Consider the following 20,657-nt stretch of genomic DNA (forward strand, 5'->3'; position numbering starts at 1 on the left):
ACAGAGATGCTCAAGAATGGGGAAACAAAGTTCAATGTCAAAATTGGAATTGGGAAGGCAAAACACAAATATAAATGCTGGCAGTGACAACCAGAAGAAGCAAAGGATAAATACTCCATATATCCACCCCAGGGACAGGAGGGAGAAATGAACATCATTCTTGAATATGTCTCTGCTTCCCCCTGTAATCTTATATAAACTGCCTTACCTTCCTGGGAAGTGGCTATGCAGTGCTTGCTCCAAGTGGCAGCAAGGAAGGCTGATGGCTATGAAGGAAGATAGGATTCTCCTGCCCCTCTTGGCATTTATCCATGTTGCCACAATGAGAAACATATTTTATCATGCCTGACATCATTCACCATGATCACGATCCTCTGGTCTCTGATCTGTAATCTTTAGTTCTTCTAACCCTACCACTTATTTGCTATGTCACTTTCAGCTAACCATTTAGTCTCTCTGGGCTACAAATGCTTTGCCAACTGAAATTGCCCTTATCATTCTTCAAATACTCAGAGGAGCAGGATAAAGGATGCCTGTATATTGCTTTGAGCATTTAGAGGCTTAAGTGATTCTCTGACTGCAAAGGCCAGTTTTGCTTGCTGTGCTCTCCCTTCCCATCTCCATGTGTGAGCCCCTGCCCAGCTCACCTACGGTGGTTGAGTCCTGCCTTCCGCAAGAGGTGCCTCCTTCATTAAGGAGGATTTGGATGCTCTCAACATCCTTTTGTTTGGAATTAGTGACCTCTAGATGCTATCCAGGCTCCTTCCTGGGGTTTTTCACCCTCTGATATTTTTCTCTTTTCGTGATTTAAAATGAGACTTTAAAAATTCCCAATTAGATAAATCCATTTTTTGAAGACGTAATCAATGTTAAATCATGATAAAGATAAATTTTACTATGTATTTTTATTGGTTTTGGTTTTTGGGGGGTGGGGTGGGGAGGAAGGACAGTTGTGGCCACTGACAATTTAGAAAGAAGAACATACTTAGAAGTGTTAGAAGTTGGAAGTTGGAACCCATTTTAAGATTTAAATTGAAAGCATTGCTGAAATTGTAATTGAATGAAAGGGAAAAGTACAGTTCAATTTTACCCAAAATGATGATTTAACTCACATTTTTAAGGAACATGTCCAGGGTGAGAATGAGCTAAACCTGTAGATCCTGCTCCCCCATTTATTCCAACAATGCCAACACAGCATTGAAAAAACGAATGCTTCTCTTAGCCAAGCATGTAATCACATATTTCCAGATGAGAGGCACAAAAAAATGATTAAAGGTTTGGGAAATTGGATCTATATAGAAAGACTAATGGAACTGGCTTCATATATCCTAGAGAAGAAGAAAAGACTGGTAAGAGGAGGGGATAAGTGAAGGAGTGCGTGCAACCTGTGATCCTACGAATTAACTGAAGGCAAAAGCAAGCAGGACATTACAGAACAGCCAGATGCACTTTTCCTACATTTGAAAAAGATTTTTAAATCTTTGAGTTTTTAAAGTAGAGGGATCCTCAGAACCATCTCTAGTTAACATCAAAAGAGGTCTTAGAATCTGACTGGAAATGTTGAAGTGATATGTAGCTTCCTTTCTGGGTTGGTTTGATTAGCAGCAGAGAGGGGACCAGAAGGACAGTGGGGGGGTACCTCTCAGAAGCATGGTGTTATGATCTTGACAGCAAGGTCGACAAGATAGCAGCAGTGTGATCAGAAATAGCAACCACCTCAGCACAGCTTCCTCAATTACCACACAGGGATCATCACAGGTTTACATCATTTTCTCAAACAACAGGGATGCTCTGAACCCATCAGCTCCATAAAATATAAGCTCCTTAGCATGACTTCCCTGTTTCTGTAAACAATGATACCTTTTCTTCAGTCACCCAAGTGTGACACCTCAGAATCATTTTAGACTCATCTGTCTCCCTCAATCCCCATTGCCAATCCGTCAACAATATTTCTCATCTGATATCCATCCCCTCCTTTCCATTTCCACAGCCAGCATCTTAGTTCAGGCAATCATGACCATATGTCAGCAAGAAAACTAATGAGAATGTTCAATTCCTGTCTCCTAAATTCCAAGTACTACCTCAGTGTTTCTCAAAGCGTGGCCCAAAGATCACCTCTAAGAAAATCCTAGAATCACCAGGCCCCAGACTTCCTGTTTCAGAATCTCTGGGGTTGGCACACACTGAATTTTTAACACACACACACACACACACACACACACTTGGTGCTTGTGTACCCTAAAGTTTAGAAACCCTGCTCTACCTACTCAATCAACCTGGAGTTTACTCATTCATTTACCCAATAACATGTGGGTTTTTCTTACCTCTTGTCACCCATCCATTCCTCAGATTAAAAAACCTTAAGTGCATTCATCAATAGCAGAAAGGATAAATAAGATGTGCATTCATATAATAAGCTACAGCACAGCAGTAAATACTGTTAAATGCAACAACATGGATGAATCTCACAGGCAATGATGAGTGAAAGGAACTAGACATAAAAGACTACGTACAGTATGATACCATGTTTTTAAGTTTAAGAACAAGTTACTCTATAGTGATAGACGTGAGAATAGTAGTTACTTCTAGGGGAAGGTGTTGACTGGGTAGAGGCACGAGGGGAAGCTTCATGCTGGAATTGTTCTATTGCTTACTCTGGCTGTGTATATTTGTGTGAGTACAAATTTACTGAGGTTTGTGCATTTTACTGTATGTAACTTATTCTTCAATTAATATTATAAAAATAAATAAATGCAGTTACAAGCTTCTGAAGGAAAGAAGAAAGGAAGAAAGCAAGCAAGAAAGAAAGAGAAAGGTAGAGAGGGAGGGAAGGAGGGAGGGAGGGAGGAAGGAAGGAAGGAAAATTAAAAAAAGGAAAAAACCTTGAGTGATTCACCATTGCCTGTAGCTTGAAGTCCAAACTCCTTAGCAAGTCTTTTAAGACCCTCCATAATACACCTATAACCTAATTTTTCAGACTAAAGTACCACCATTTCCCTTACATAAAACTCTTCTCCAGTCAGACTGACTCACTTGTATATGATTTTACTGAGTAGAACTCATGGTTTCTTACCTTTCTCTTTTCCTTTTCCTCTTTCTTCTTCTTTTGGGATTACACCTCACATGCCTAGAATTTTCTTCTTTCTCCAACCAAATCTTAACCGTACTTGAAGGTCCAAATCTGTTTATCCACAGGGTAAAAAACTGAGACCTCCTGCCAATGGCCACAAACCACGAGGAAGCGGAGCCTCCAGCACCAGTCAAAGTTTCAGAGGACTACAGCCCTGGCTGCCATCTTGACTGCAACCTCGTAAGAGACCCTGGGCTCAAACCACCCAACTAAGACACTCCTGGATGCCACAGAAACCAGGCAGCACAGTAAAAGTCTATTGTTTTAAAACACTAGGTTTGGAGGGGTAATTTATTTTGCATCAATAGATAAATAACACAACCCCTATTCTCATCGACAGTCTCATTATTACTTAACTCTTGGGAAGATCTTGAATTCTCAAATAGACTGAAAATGCCTTGAGGGCAGGTATCACTTCCTGTTTCTTTGCACACTCCACCATTCCCAATAATTTGTTTTACACACTCACAATGGATGTTCTGTGAACATGGGTGAGTAAATGAATGAGCGTGGTGTTTCCCATTAGGTAAGCTTTCAGAATACTGCACTGAAACAACAAGCATATCTCTCAGTTTAAGATCAAGTTCATTTGGAACTCTCTGTCGTATCTGAATCACTTGAGGAAAACTGCACCTGAAGCCATCTTGAAGCCACTCTTCTTTCTCTTCCACCCGTTTCCCTGCCTCTGTTATCGTTTGTTGGCTTCTGAAATGTAGGTCGCCTCCAGTAGCATGACCTAATTAGGAGATGTAATTTAACAAGAAAAAAAAATAAAAGAAATCCTCTGAGATGGCAGGTTTGCAACAAAGAAAAGTGGTTCTTTCATTTTATGTGTTTGGCAATAACTTCCCTACTAAAGTTATCCCCCATCTACCCGCAAGCTACGCAATTTGTAAAGCACAAAGAAGGAAGGTAGAAATGAGTTCAGGAGCAGCTGGAAATGACGAATTTATAATGATCACAGAAGGAGCAAGAGTAAGCTTTCCTTCACTAAAATGCCTCCTAGGAGCTGCTTCTTGGCGGCCCATGAGTGGGACTTTGGAGAAAGAGAATTGATGGGGCTGGTACAAAGAACCGTCGACTTGGGGTGGGAAAGGGGTCTTAGAGCTCATCCAACCCAAACCCCCAGGAAATGCCGTGACACCTGTTGTGTCTGTAACACAATAAAACTCCATGTACGAAGACTCTAAACAACAGAGCTTTTTCTTTGTGTATTTGACACTTGCTTTAGAAAATAGAAAGAAAGGTAATAAGCAAAGCAGTTTTTACAGGTTCATCACAAAATTAACTTTCAGGGGATGTCATTGGCCCAGTTTGGATTCAGTCCATCTCCCTCACTTCTTCCTCTCAGAGGCATGATGCTGGGTTCCTGTAAAATGCTTAAGTGCTTTCTGAATCACCCCAGAAACACTTAACTATACTGATCATAATTGAATGCATTATTAATTCTTTCTTTGAAAACTGATATTCCATGTTTGTCATTAAACGACTCCTCTTATCCATCCAACAAAACTCGCAAGCCTGCTATGTGCATGACCTGTCTGATGGCTGACATTTTTTAAACTAAATACTGTTATTATCCCCATTTTACAGAGGCACAGAAAGGTTAAGTAACTTTTTAAAAGCCACACAGCTAATAAAGCAAGAAGCAGACTCGGGCAGACTCCAGAAGCTGTGCTCTTAGTTCCCTACATTATTTTATGCTAGCTATAAAACTACATTCTTCACCCACTTGGGGTCAGTGGGTATTTCCTGTGTAAGCAGCATATTCTGTGTCTCTTTGTCAAGTGCTTTCCTAATTGCAGGAAAGAATCTCAGTCATTTTTAGCCTTCTTTCCATCCCAATACCCCATGGGAGATGTCACATTGCCACTGATGCCTGTGGCTTATCCACCAGAGATTCTCAGTATTGCTGAACAGGGATCCTAATACACATCCCCAGTGGGAGTGAGGGGGTCCCCACCTCTTACTAAGAATCACCACCCTCAATGAGTGTTTCCCAACTTCTTTAAATTCTAGGGCTTAGCTTGAGGTGATTGAATTTACCATGCCCCTCCTTTGTGGAGAGGGCAGTGAAAAATTATGTGTTAGTGTGTGAATGCCTCTTGCTGGAAAGGGCATGGGGAGAAGGAGCACACTTTTTTATTTTTGTGATAATGTCACCTGATTTAACTTTTTAGTTCATATGTTATTATTATTTTTAAATGCAATTTTATTGAGATATATTCACACACCATACAAACCATCGGAAGTATACAATCACTGGCAAACAGTATCATCACATAGTTGTACATACATCCCCATGATCAATTTAAGAACATTTTTATTACTCCAGAAAAGAAATAAAAATTTCTAAAAACCCAAATCCTCCCATACCCCCCATACCCCCCCACACCAATACTGACCCATAGTATTTGTGTGGTACATTTGTTACTGTTGATGAAAGAGTATTAAAATATTACTACTAACTATAATCCATAATTTATAATAGGTACATTTTCCCCATATACCCCTCTATTGTTAACTCCTTGTAATAGTATCTTACATTTATTCTAGTTCAAGAAAGAACTTTTTATATCTGTACAGTTAATCACAGACATTGTCCAGGAGCACACTTTTTGGTATCATCAAAAAGGGACAGAGACATTAGAGACGAGTGTGGCAGAAGCTGGCATCTAATCCTAATGGCCAAGGTTGAGCCTTGCCTGCAAGCAGCCTCCCATTTGGGAGGGTAAAGGAGGGAGGGGGGCGGCTGATGGATGGAGGGAACCCGGCAGGGATGTTTAGCCTGAAGCAGGTCCACTGGAGGTTTTCTGGGCGAGAAAGGTGGGAAGTGCAAACAAGGCACAGGAGACCCCGGCATCCCTTTTTAGGTCCTGCAGTTTGTCATTTTGCTCTCCACCTGGACAATTCTTTACAGTGGTTACCCCCTTGACAAAGCATGAAAGGGGTGATACAGATGACCACAGACTCCTTTTCTCCTGGTGCTACCCACTGGGCTAGTGTTCTGCAGGTCATGTGTACTATGGGAAATGCTGTTTGAGGACATGGCCTTACAGGAATATCTCATAAACATAGACTCCATTGCCAAAACAAGTAAATGTTCAGGATGTAGGACTCTAATAAAAACAGCAAGACAGGAATATGATCAGAATATAGAAAGGAAGTCATTCATTTAATAGACATTTATTGAGCATTTATTATAAATCCCGAGCCAGGGGCAGGGGATTGGAAGATACAATGCACCTTCTACCAGAGACTGAGAAATTTGCAATCAATCTGGGTCTGTATGTGAGGCGCGGAGGTGAGGGAGGCAGTTGTCTGGAAGAGAGGACCTTGAAAGAAACGGAACACGATGCCAAAGGGCTAATATTACAGATCTAAGCTGCTCTCCTGCCTCTCTTGTGTGGAAGTTCCTGCAGCAGCTCAAGTCAGAAGAAAAGCCACCCAGGAGAACACGGAGTGTAAAGAGGACGTGGGAAGCAATAATCCTGGCTAACACTAATAGAGCGCTTGCCACACACCCATAAGAAGCCACGCCAAGACCCTGACATGCCTTATGTCAATCTATTCACGCAATGCTACAAGGGAGCTACAGCTTTAATCTCCATTTTCCAGACTGGGAAATGTCGTCTTGGAGAGGTTAAGTGACCTGCTCAAGGACACACGGATAGGAAATTTTGGACTTTGGGCAGCCTGACTTGAGAGTCCATGCACCAAAACTCCACACAACACTGTCTGGCAAAGAGATGAGACAGAAACAGATTATTTCCTGGTTTTAAAAGGTATCTTTGCACAGGGATTAAAGAAAAAAAAAATCAAGATCTACCTTCTCCACCCTTAAAAACAGAGTCAGCCTTAGCCTGAAGAAGGAAGACAGAAACAGGAAGCACAGAGAAATAGTAAATACACAAGCATCAGCCACACTCCAGGCAGCCTGTGCTATTCTGCAAGGGGAAGGCAGGAGCAGCCCTAGCTCCAACTTAGCACTTCCCGTGCCAGGACTATTGATCCGGTGAGACAGTGACACAGCAGAATGAATTAACAAATATGTACTCGGAGCCATTATTGCTGCAGAGTAACACAGGTAGGTGGGGTGGGAGTGATCATAGAGTCAGTTTCCCAATGAAGGCGAAGGAAGGGGGAAAATGTATATGAACAATTGCCAGAAGTCGGAGCAGTTTGTTTGTAAGAGCTGGGAGGTCTCAATTCCCTTAGGCAAAAGGCTTTTAGCTGCAGCCCTGTGTGGTTCTTCCGGTCAAGGACACATATGGATGCTTATGCCTTCCGCAGGTATTAAACACAATATGTAGAAACAGCCCCTTTTGTAGTAATGAGTGGAATTGTCTTGGCCATGGTTCCGGCGCCAGAGAGGGATTGTCACCAAGGTAGGAGTGTGGCATCCGAGTTGCTGTGGAAGGGCTCCTGTTCAGTTTGACAGCTCCCAGGCATTTTGGTGTATTGGGGCCCTTTTCAACCTCTATACTTGACTTCCAGAACTCAGATTGCTCCATCTTATCCCATTGTCCCCATCAGAACACAAACTGGCTCTCCACTTTGTCACTTTTGCCTGTTTCTAAGGTTCAAACTTGTGACTTCACATTACATAAATCTGAACCTACAAAATGTAAGAAATTATCTCGATGGTGTGAAGATCCACGTATGGTTGGAACCCACTTGAAGAATCCTTTTAAATAAAAACTTCAGGATAGATTGTCTTTCTTAAACTGCTAGTACATGCATTATATACTCTGAATCAGAAAATGACCACTTTGCAGAAGCACGGATTTTATGTTAACAGTGAGCTGCACCCACAATGAATTGGGATATGGGGTAAGTGGTGGGGCCGGATGCTGTTCGGAGAGGACATTATCTGGAGGTACAGCTATCACTATGGATGATAATTTACAGCAACACTTCTCAGTTGTATTGGGATGTTCCTCCACCCCCCAATCCTTAATGCTAAATGCAGTTTTCAATGGAAAAAGCATAGGATGTTAGTACCAGAGAGCAAACAGGAAAATATTTTGTCTGGCCTTCTCACTTTACAGACAAAGAATCCAAACTCCCAAGATGTTACGTGACTTATTCAAGGTCATATAGCTCTGCAAGTCTGGTAAAAATAACAAGTCTCATAAAACATTTTAAAAGGTGGGCTATAGGCCTATGGGGCCCTATCCACTGAGGACATGAAGTAGTTACAATAAATTCCCCTCATTCCAGGCTACAGTCCTGCAGGCCATTGATTGTTACTCAGGAAGAATTAGGGTTTCATGGGCAGATATAGGTTTTGTGGGACCTGAAGTTTATACAAATTGGGAGACCCTTTGAGAAAAACAATGCTAAACCACAAATATAAAATTAGGTACAAAAAAGAATATTTACTGACAATGAGGAAATAAAACTGGCTAGTTTTTAAAAGTGAACAAGTGTCACATATATCACAAATACAGAAAAATAATGTAATATTTTTATTAATTAGCAGCCTGACATACCTCTCAAATACTTTTCCCCTATATTCATCACAAGACACTGATTTCATAATATCTTTTCCTTTTCCCTATAGATAAAATAGAAAGATAATTCAATCTTTCCTCTAGCATGGTGATCAAAATTATTGGTATTGTCATGCAAACCTTTAGGGTTATTGTCAAATTTTATCCAGTTTCTTTCAAATATAAGGTATAAGACGTGGAAGAATTTTCCACAGATAGCTTCTGGCTCTATACATTTAAATCATTGTTACTCCCTGTAGATGCACATATTCCCAATCTTAGCACCTTATGGAGGTATTACCAGGATCACCCTTAGATGCAGGCTAGAAGGAGCCTGCATTCTGCTCCTCCTCCCTCTGCCCAGGCAAGACCTGGGTGGAGACTTGTCTATTCAAAGCCACATCCCTCACTTCTAGGCCTTACTCCAGGTCTGCAGCATTCTGGAATTCCCTGTTCAAACAGAGCCTATATAGACCTCCTCCTAGGGTCTGCCTACCACCAGTGCAAACCCCCCTTGACCACTCCAATGGACAGAACTTAAACTTCACTAGCCCCATGGTAAATCCACCTCAGCATGGTAACCATGCAGGGAAGCAGTTAGGAAGAGCTTGGAAAGAAAGAAATGTGCATGGTTCTGAACCCAGTGAAACATTTCTGGATACTAATTAAGTGGCAGCTGACATCTTTCCATCTGCCCTCCCAAACTCTCCATCTTGGCATCCATCAGAAAGCAGCCACATGGCCGCATGGCTGGCTTTCATTCCAAGGCCTCTGCTTTGGATCAGTGCATCATTCGGACTCTCTATCTGGTCCCTAACTCCAGCATCTCCAATGGACAGTGTTTCACATTTCTCTTGGCCTCAAACTCCACAACCAACAGGATGGAGCAGCCCATCACCTATGCCCATCACTGCTCTCAGGCGAGGTTCCTGGATATTTAATTATTCAGATAATTATTATTTTAAAATATATGATAACATATTTACTAAGCTCCTGGTACAAAGTGACACACTTTATATTCAAATCAGCTTCTGTCCTCAAAAAACTCACAATGCTGTTTGATCTGATGACTACTGTATGTGTATGTAAAATTATTTTCTTTATTTAAACATGGACAAGCGCTGTGCTAGGATCTGGGGAATAGTGAGAAACAGAGATGAATAAGATATAGTGGTTGTACTCAGAGGATCTCACATTCCAGTGAAGGAAGTGAATGTGTACTCAGATATTATGATAGACTGGGGCTGGGGGCAGTGAATGAAAAGGAGAGAAAACATGAAGAAAGTGCTCATCTCAATAAGCACTGCATATGCAAACACCCACTCTCAAGTTCCAAATTAGAATGCAAGTTTGCATATGCTACATTCCAAATGCTCCTGGAGTTCAGAGAGGAATTAATTACAGGAGAGCAAAAGTGGCCAAGAAAGGCCTCTTGAGTAGAGAGGAATGCCAAGACTTGGGCAGATATAATAGGAAAGTCAGATTTTTTTGTTTGCAAGCAACAGAAATCAACTCTAGCAATCATAAGATTAAAAAGTAAATTTACAAGCGCTTAAAGAATCATCCCAATGCTGGAGGATCGGGCTTGGAAAATGTGCAGGAACCAAGGGCATGCCAGAGGCCTGGGCAGCAGAGACCCCGGCCGAGTCCTGCCACAGGGTGGTGTGTTCCGCACAGCCCCACTGCTCCACGGTGAGTGAATCCCCAGCTGACCCCCAGTGTTTCCATCGAGCTCCAGAGGAGAACGTTCCAGATGGGTCATGCCTAAGATGCCCGCCTGCTCCAGGCTGCACAGGGATGGAGTCAGGGAGAATCTCCCCCCTTTGGTTTCAAGGCTGCATGCAACACAATGGTCAGGTCCTCAAACGAGGTCAGAGTGTGAATAAGAAGAGGGGATGGATGCCTGGCAGCCCCAAAATAACAGATATCGACTGCAGCAGTGCACTTAGAGTCTGGTTGTTTTTTTTTTTTAATGGAAAAATAGGCCAATTTAGGAGCCCTTATCAGGAATTAGATAAAAAAGTGATGTCTCAAAATTAAACCCAGCTCCTTGGGTCAGTGCTTCTGGGAGTAAGGTGTGGTTTCTCTGGGCTGAGGACCAGCCACAAAGACCCAAGATGCTGTGTTGGGGTGAAGGAAGGAATCTTTTATTATCAGAGCCAGACAGCAGGGTGGTCTGGGAAACAATGCACCCTTTGATCCTTCCTATCACCTTGAAGCGTTTACTTATGCAAAGGTACCCTGGAGCTAAGTTGAGGAGTTTGGTCCTGAGAAAATACTAGAAACTGCTGAACTGCTCTGAATAATAGAGAAGAGCTGGGACTTCCTGGGACAATCTGGAGGGAAGGGAGGGAGAGATGATGAGAAGAGATGAAAGCATAAAGGAAAGAGAAGAGTCTAGTAAACCTAGGAAGCCCTGAGGCTGCACCTCTCAGCTCACCTGCTGCATCCTCACCTCTGGCCCCAGCTTCTGTGTTCTGAAATCCATCACTACTTTACTCTCAGTTTGCTCCCAATCCATGATTGAGCTGGTTGCTGGGAGATGTGGGACACCTGTCCGGCGACTTTGGCTGATGGCCTTACCAAATTTTCCTTAAACTGCACTGAAGTCTAAACTGCTTGCGTCCAATCTTCCCTCCTTCCCTCACTCCTTCACTCAGAGACAGAGCTGCTTTGCGGACTGATGACTCTCCCAGCCTCTTCCAGCTCCCTCCCAAAATTTCCTCATCAATGTTTCCCCTTACAAACTTCTTGCATATTTAATCCCACCTCAGTGTCTGCCTCTTGGAGGACCTGGATTAACACAGTCACCAAAGGAATTTCAAAAATAAAACGCACCACTTGCAATTTGAATGTATTTGATTTTCTACCATGTAAATACCTTCACATGATTTCTGAGAAACTCAGGGAAGCTTGTTATTAACACAGATGTGAGGATGGTTTTGTGAAAATCACAGAAAGAGGCTAAATTCCATGTGTGGGTCAACATAGAACAAGAGATAATAGAAGTGGGACAGCAGGATCAGCAGAACTAATTCAGTGAAAACAGGAGTGTGGAGCCAGATGCTACCAAGAAAATGGAGGCTCATCTCCTGGGGAGAGCTGTGGAATTCCAAGGGCCATGGAACAAGACCCATGGAACTATATGAACCAATCTTGCCTAGATGTTATGAACAAGGAGACCCTAGTGGACATCTGGATTGCCCCCCAGGAAGTGCCCTGTATTATCTTTAGGTTAAAGGGGTAGAGGAAAATGATCATGGGTCATCTCCAGTTCTCACTAATTTTTCTCCTTTGAAATGTACACAAAGAGCAGTCGCACTTCCTGCTGGCATCTGGGGCAGCGTACTAGGTTCCGATTTGGCAACAATCGGGCAACTTTCACTTAAACCTAACCCTGCAAAGCCTCTTCCTCCTTTTTAACCCCATAAAGATAACCATCAAGTGCAACGCCTTCCTTGGCCCCTCAACAGCCCAAGACACTGGTAAAGTGCCGCCCTCCGGCTGCAGTTCATAGATGGCAAACCTCCATTGTCTTCACGCCTCCTGCATTGAAGGGAGGTGGGGAAGGAGCGTGTAAGAGGGATGGCCAAGGAGGATTGTCCCCCCCCACTCCCAGTCTAAAGTGAAAAGACTTTTAAAGACAAAGCTTCACCGAGTGTTGATTTCTGAAGCAGCCTTCCTCTCCCTCTCCTCAGCTGCCCCTCTAATCCTGTGACCTGGCTTCGTGCTCTGTTTCCCGTGCAAGGTGGCGAAGTGCTCCAGGCCTTTCTCAGCAGACTCCCTCGGTCCCTCGCCCTTCTCAGTCTCTCCTGGGTCCTCAGGTGCCCCGACTCTCTCCTGATCCCTCGAGGTCCAACTTCAGACGCCTTTATTCACCTTCAGGTGTATGAGATGAATAATAAGCCCTGCCATGAGGCACTTGCTTTCTTAAGCCATTAGTATATTCAAGACAAACTTCTAGGCATCTTAAAATAGGCTGTTGCATTTCATCTTCACGACCACCCTGTAATAGGAAGAAATAAAGAAACCAAGAACTTTGGGGTCTTAGCCAAGGTTGAGAGAGGACTGGGAGGGGGCTGGGTGATCTGTGGCAGAAGACAGAAGACTGTGAGTGGGGGTGGGGACAGGCTGTCTCTGTCATGAATTCCATCTTGCTGGTTTCTCTCCTGACATGCCACCCCTCACCTCCTGCCCCCAGCACAAAATGCCTTCTTAGGGGGTGCTTTCCCAACCTCAAGCCAAAGTATCTAAGCCTCTTGTATTTGTATTCCCTGCACTGTGAGGGGCAGCCAACTGCAGGCGGGGGGAGGGGGGCATCCAGAAGGAGAAGGACAAATTTAAAAGGGAAGATTTATGAGGCCATGAAGATGTTTCTCCCAGACTCCTGAGTGCGGGAGTATGACTTATTTATTTTATTTTCATTTGTAACCAAAACCTTCCCCTAACTCCCATTGGCCCGGCTGAGAGGGGAGAGAGGGCCGGCCGTCAGGCGTTGATCAGCAGGCCAACGGGAGACAGCGTGGCGTGACGCTGACGCAGGCCACTGACGAGCCAGAGAGAGGCCCAGGGGAGCAGCTCTGAGCAGAGCAGCCAGAGCCAGGCAGGTAGAGAGCTGACAGCTGGGGAATTGCTAAGAGGCGCCGGGGTGGGGGGGGCAGGCTGGTGAAACGGTTGAACTCTAGAGAAGGTGTGATTTTGCTATGCACAAACATTGTTGTTCACCCTTTCCTTTGAGGCTTCTCCACTTCCCCCAGACCCATCCAGCTTTTTCCTCTCTCCCTTCCCCCTGCCCACGTGATCACTCTGCCCCCATCCTGTCTCTGTTCTGTAATGTTTCTCTCCCCCACCCCTTGGGGAGAAAGAAGGGGGCAGATGAATACACATTAATAACATGGAAATGCCACTTAGTGGTCAGCTGGAGAGGGACAGTCTCTGCTGTCCTCGAGGCAGCCTTGTGAATTAAGAGCTGCAGAGCCAGAAGGAAGTGAAGCAGTTCCGGGAGGCAGGCTGGGGATTTAAAGAGGGTGTCTGGCTTGGGGATTCGTACAATCATGGTGCAAAGGCACCAAGTCCATGAGTGATCAAAGGCCTCAAGGACTGCGTGGTCTGTGCTCCCTGAGAGAGGTAACCCAGGGAAAAGGGGGGGGGGGGGGGCTTGTGTCCCCAGGCTGGAGAGCTCTTTAGAGAAAATAGATGACATGTTTCCGAAAATAGAAGTTGGCAGGGAAAGGGGGAACAAAGCTTCAAGGCTGTGGGTAAGTCCCTGAGGGTCTTCATAAGAGTATCCCCAGCATTTGCAATTATATGCCCATCTACTGAAGATCACAGAATCCTTTGCAAAGGCCTCCTATTTGGGAGAATTCATCATCCTTTTCATGCAAAACACAAACAAAAACAAACCTTACTAATCAGATTGCATTTGCCTATCTTGCCCCATCACTTTTCTGGATGGTTTTCAAAACCATGTGAAATCGCAATGACCTCTCTCTTGTTAATACACACAACCACATAGTGCTGTAAAACGAGACAAAGTTGTATCATAATTTTTGCTTACTAAATGAACAGGACAGTCCCTGAAGTTCCGATGGGCTGGGGTGTTCAGACCGATTTGATTTTTAGCAACTCCCATGTCACATGCTTTTTCATCCTAAAGGCCTGTGAGTCTCTGTCCCACCTCCCTACTTGGATGAGAAATGAAACCATTCCCAATCTACAGATGAACTACACAGGGCCAATCAAGTGGGTGTGAGTGATTTTATGAGTAGTCTGTCTTATTTATCTGCTGTAGGAGATGCGGCCCAGTTGGAGACGTATTGTTGCATCATCTGAAGGCCTCGAATTGTGATGCTACGCTTCACTCTATTGTCAGAGTAGGAGCCTCAGAGCTTAGTTTCTAGTCCAAACTCAGGTAACTGCTCAGTATAGAAGAAGCACTGGTCACAGAGTTGGAAGGTCTAAGTTCTAGATTTGGAATGACTACTCAGCAGCCTTGTTAATCACATCACTCGCCCGCTTAAAATCCTCTTATTACTCCCTAGCATCCCTAGAATGAAACCATAACCTCTTCCATGGTATGCAAGACCTTATAGGAGCTGGCTTTTGCCCATCTCTATTACCCCACGTCCTCCCTCCCTTCTGCCTCTTTATTCCACAGCCACGCCAGCCTTCTTTCTCATCCTTAAATGACCCAGGCTTGTTTATTCTTCATTGTCTTTGTACTTGCTGCTCCTTCCACTTTTAATATCCTAAAAGTGACTGGAGTCTACTGATCATTTGGTCCTCAACAAATCTGGGTTACTCAATGGGTAGATTAAGCACAAGAATAGAACAAAATAAAGCAATGTAGCGGGGGAATATTTTGAAAGTTCATCTTGTTTTAGAGGTCTGAGCAATTATCATAGGAAAAAAATAAGAATCTTTCATTTGTTCATTAATTCATTCATTTAGTAGACATTTATCAAGCACCTTCTATCTTGGGCTCCCTCGTACTCATGTGGTATTGTTTTCATTTGAATTACATGGGCAGGGGTGGGGAACACCTATTAATTTTTGCAGTGTCTAGAGCCTCTAGAAGTTCTAATCTAGCCCTGTTATCTGCTCAAATGTCACCTCCTCAGAGATGCTTTTCCTGAACACCCTATAAATGTAGTTCTCCTTGCCCTCCCTCCACTTTCTAACACATAACTCTCTTGTATTACCTTGATAGAATTTACCACCATCTAAATGTATTTTATTTCTGCATTTACTTAAGTACCATCTGTCTCCCCTAACTAGAATTTAAATTCTGTAAAGGCAAGAAGCTTGTCTGTCTTAGTCACCACCAGCACAGAGAATAGTGCCTGGCACATGGAAGGTACTTTGTAAATGTCTTATAAATGCATGAATTCATGAACAAATGAATGAATATAATCTCAGGCTAGTCATTTAAACTCTCTCAGCCTCAGCTTTCTTGTCTTTAAAGTATGACTAACAATAACATTCCTGTGTGCTTCAAAGTATTGGTATGAGTCGGAAATAAAGTATGTGTGACTCAGTTTCCCACAGAGGCTGAGACAAGGATCAAGTGCCGATGAGTTATTTGGGAGTTGTAATCCCAGGTCATTGAATGTGAGGACAAAAGGAAGAAACAGGGAAGAATGGGAAGAAATGAAAAGTTATTGAGTCACTGCACTGGCCACTGCTTCATGTACAGTCAGAAAGAGAGCCACGGTCACCTGAACTCACAGGCCACCTTGTATAGAGAAACTTCACCCCGGAGCAATCCATCAAGGGAGGATGGAAAATTGGTCAGTATAAACCCGTTGGAGAGTTCCCTCCCCATCACTTCCAGATTGCCTCATTCTGACCCCTTAAAATCCACCCAGGAAGTCAAATCCTAGACCCCTTGGTGTGGCTTTTCCTCCAAGTCTGGCTCCAGACATATGGCAGGTTGACCACAAGTGGAGAAACTCTGGAGCTCCACATAAAGTCCCTCAGCTTTGGCGACAGCTGCTTCAGAACAAGCCACTGACAGGCCAGGCCAGGGGGCAAGCAAAGATAAGAGAATCTGAGAATACACATAAGGTACTTTTTATACAGTATGAGAAAGTGGTTTGAAAACTGTAAAGCCCCCGACATTGAAAGGTGATGTTGTCTCATTGTGTGTGCTTTTTAAAATTCAAGCATGTTTTCCACCTCATAGTCTTTACACTTGTATAAGTTTGATAAGCTTCCAACTAGACTAAGCAAATGAAAAGAAGTCTTCCTTATTTCCACTGTTACTGCTCTGAATAGCTCCTCTCTGAAATAAGCCACTTTATCTCCCCATAAAATTCCTTCTATCCAAAATAGGAAAGATAAATGTGATCTGCTCAAGTGGTTTTTTTTTTTTTTTTTTTTTTCTTGCTATGTTTAGTTTATATTCTTGAGAGAAAACACAGGAAATATGAGCAACTCATATGGGAGATAACTTGCAGGGTAAACACCTTGTCTCCTAATTCTGCCTCCATCACACCTTTGTTTTTATAACATCAGCTTCTTTGAGCCCATTCTTATACTGGTATATTATCTACATAATAATCAATTTTAATAGACCTCCAACATCCAAGTAAGTATTAATAACACAGAGTCTATGTAATAGTCAGCCCAGAGAGATTTCTTCATTTCAAATGCCTCCATCAACAATTATGTAACTTATTAACATGTGGCCATCTCATTAGGTTTTCACTACAAATACAGGACCCATACTGTTTGGGGTCAGCCTTAATTGTGGTCATTCTAAATTGAGGAGCCCCATGTATTTTGGGCTTTGATTGTATTCCAGAGCCAGTAAAATGAAAGGCCTGTTATGTAGTAAGATACACACACACACACACACACACACACACACACATACACATATGTAATTTGTCAAATAAGTGAGTGAATGAAGTCAGTTTAGAGTAGAAATTAAAAACTGAAATGCAAAAGCCTGGGCTCTAGAGTCAAAGTACCTGGGTTCAAATCCCAGCTTTACCATCAACCAGCTAGTGTGACATTGGACCTCTCTGTGCCTCAGTTTGAGCCTTAGTTTTCTCATCTTTAAAATAGGAATAATAGTCATACCCACTTTCTAGGCTGTTGTGATGATTAAATGATGTATGGAACGTAAGTTTCTTAGCCCAGTGCCCGGTGCACAGTCAACAGGGAATTAATGTTAGCTTTTATGATCATTTTGGGTCTGCTCCTGGCTCCCCTCCATGGCCGTCTGGGTCTGGGGAAGGGTGTACTTTTCTGTCATGCCATCAGCCTTGGTTGGTTCAACCAGACCCAGGTTTATAAAGGCTTGCAATCCAATGTAAAACCTGCCTCTAAAAATTTGTGTTGCCAAAGGGAATCTCATAGTGAGCATAGCATTTTATGTTGCTTTGTGAAACACTGTGTTTTTAAACATGGTGCTGTCAATTGATTTAAGTATTTTATTGGACAATTTTACTGTGCTTGCACCAAGAGGCTTTTTTAAGCTGGGACCAATTTTTTAAATCAAATAGATAAATGTAAGGTCATTGCATTTGAAATGGCAGCACAAGTGGTAGGGCCAGAAGTTCCACTTTGGCTGTTTAATTATTTGCCTAATAGCCTGGAGGTTTTCCTGAAATTTAGGGATGAGCAGTGGGTTGTCATTTTCAGGGTGTCACCAAGGCCCCAAAGTCTACTTCCCCCAAGTTACTGCCAGGGTCTGGACCATATGGTGATTTGTTCATCCTCCTGGGGAGAGGAGTCTGACTTTGACTGTTATTCAAGTCCCTTTGACATTGGGTTCTGTCTCCTCCCATCAATGGTAGAAAAATGAGTCAACATTTTAGATCATTCCTGCAGAGGATTGCCTAACAATATTGCAAGCCACAAATCACTTTAATTTTAGTACAAAATGGCTCTCTACCATCAAAAATATAAACTGTTTTCTTATGGAAATACTGGAGTTAAATAACTTTAAAAATTAGCACCTTTAATAGTAGACCATTCCAACCTTACAGACTTTCTGATACGATACAGAATGGAGTTCATAGCATCAATTCTGAAGAATTCTTGACATGAAACTTTTAGCCTAAATTGAATCAAACCTTTGGCTTAACTTCACTTTCAGTTTACGTGGAATGTATAGGGTAGATGAAAAATTTAAATAGCATCACAGAGAAACATAAGAAAAATCCAGAATACGGGATGTTCTACAAGATAACTGGTCTCTTAAAAAATGTGATGTCGTTAAGAAACTGAGGGGGTGGGTGGGATCTGTTCTAGATTAAAAGAGACTAGAAAGACCAAATACAAGGCATGACCTTGAATGAATCCTCATTTGAAAAATAATAGATATAAAAAGTATTTGGGGGACTACTGGGGAAATTTGAATTTAACTATTGGATGATGTTAAAGAATTACTGTCAACGGCCCTAGTTGTGATTAGTCTGAAGAATGGTCCTACTTTTAGAAGATGCATACTGAAATATGTAAATTTGGAGTATGAAGTATTACATCCAAATGGTTCAGTAATATATTAACAATTGTTGAATCTAGGTGGTTGGTATGTGACTAAACAATTGTACTATTTTTTCAACTGTTCTGTATGTTTGAAATTTTTCATAATAGTAGTATTTTTGGAATGTGGATTTTCCTGTGTGAACTTTTTAAGTTATTAACAATCTGGGCACTTAAGAATTCAGGTTTCTACTTCAGGAGTTGGGGGTTGGAGAGGGGAAGAAGGGTACATCTTAAAATCTGTCTTCTATGCTCCATTCTGTGCACTTGTGTAATTTCTCTATAATCTTGGTCATTACTTCAAAGGATACATGTGATAATTATTCTTTACAAGTAGTCTTGGCTAAGAGTTTGATGAGCAAACAGATAAGGTAGACAATATTTCATATATGGAATGTATCTGGTTCATTATTTATTAGACAGAGCCTATACAATTCTCCCTTATCTCATTGATCAAATATCATGTTTCCTCACCCTCCTGTAATGCAGATTTCAGAATCCTAGACCTGCTATATCTGGGGTCATCTTCCCGTGTTTTTCATGGAAAGATTAACTTCTACATCTGAGATGAAAGAATTTCTTGGCACAATCACTGATAAAATACATTGTGTGACCAAGTACATAGTTACTCATTTGGGTGGGTAGGGGACATTAATTTGATTGATGAAATAAGGAGGACTAGAACTTGCTCACATTGGCAAAGCCAGCACTGTTTTGGGTTTCCAAATCTTCTATGAGTTATAATCTTCAAAGCTATTATTCAACCACAAATATATTGGGTTGGGCAATGGCGTTATCATTCTTATTATGCCTGTCCCTTGGTGTTATAACAAAATAGAGCCCAATGTATATGAAATTTTTCATTGTCAGGGATCAAAGTGGAACTAAAAACCAGGACCTGAACAACTGAATATATTTTGAATTATTTTTGTTTGGAGGATTTACTCCCCTAGAAAACACTTTAATCTGCCACCTTCTAGAAAGCTCTTTTTTTTTCAGGCCTAGCCTCTCCTTTGCAGCAACAGTCTAGAAAGCTCTTTTAAAAGCAAAATGAATCCCCTTATTATAAGACCTCAACATATAATTTCATCTAATCCTCAACATCTGAGATACTTCACAAAGAGAATATTTTATGATTTTTTTAAAAACCTCAACAACAACAAAAAACTGTGGACATTGATTCCGTGATATTCATTCTTTATTTCATTCTTTAGATTTATTAAGTTCCCACTGGATGAAAAGTAACCATTCTGGGTACTTAGAAAAGAACAGGCAACACAAGTAAATTCCTGCCTCATGGAAGTTACACTCTAGTGGAGATTGGAGGGCAGGTTAATACAGTAATGAATAGAGAACAAAGAAGAGTATGAAGGGGTTGAGGGTAGGAGGGGTGGTGGTGGGTGCACCTTCGATATTGTGATCTAGAAAGACCTCCCTGAGGAGGTGACCTTGGATTTGAGACTGTTGACGAGATTCAGCCATGTGAACACCTGAGCAAGGGTGTTCCAAGCAGAAGAACCTGCTAATGTAAAAATCCTAGGGCAGAAAAAAGGCTGATGGTTTTGAAGGGCAGAAAGAAAACCTGAGTGTCTGGGGCATGGTGAATGACAGACAGAGTGAAATGAAATGTAGCTCTTGTTTAGGAGATTGGACTATATTCTAATCGCATTGGGCAGCCATTGGAGGGCTTGAAGCAGGAGAGTGGCATGATCCAATTTACACTTGAAAAAAGATCTCTCAGGCTGACACTTATGATCAGGGACTATCTCCTCACATTTAGCCCAAATTTCTCCTGCTGCAATTAAAGTGGCTTCACTCTCCTCACAGTGAACAGATGCTACTTGATGCTGATATCAGTTCAGATGCCTGAGGAAACATCAGATGGCTATATCATGATTTCTAGAACACTGGAATAAATGTAACAAAAAGACCAAGGTGATGATCATCAACCTGAATTACAATCAGAGACCACAGAGCTGAAAATAAAACCTGTTTCCAGCTCTTCTCACCCGTTAACAGCCATGCCATTTCTTTCT

General features: G+C 42.3%; 1 long non-coding RNA gene across 1 annotated transcript; it reads right to left on the bottom strand.

Annotated features, from left to right (window-relative positions):
* Nucleotides 1-890: 890 nt before the first annotated feature.
* Nucleotides 891-11,184, bottom strand: LOC119544246. The gene is made up of 2 exons (XR_005218799.1): nucleotides 11,066-11,184; nucleotides 891-3,866 (listed from the first exon to the last, which is right to left on the bottom strand). It is a non-coding gene; the product is annotated as an uncharacterized LOC119544246 (long non-coding RNA).
* Nucleotides 11,185-20,657: the final 9,473 nt, after the last annotated feature.

The sequence above is a fragment of the Choloepus didactylus genome, chromosome 9 (assembly GCF_015220235.1).
Source record: "Choloepus didactylus isolate mChoDid1 chromosome 9, mChoDid1.pri, whole genome shotgun sequence".
NCBI classification, from domain to species: Eukaryota; Metazoa; Chordata; class Mammalia; order Pilosa; family Megalonychidae; genus Choloepus; species Choloepus didactylus.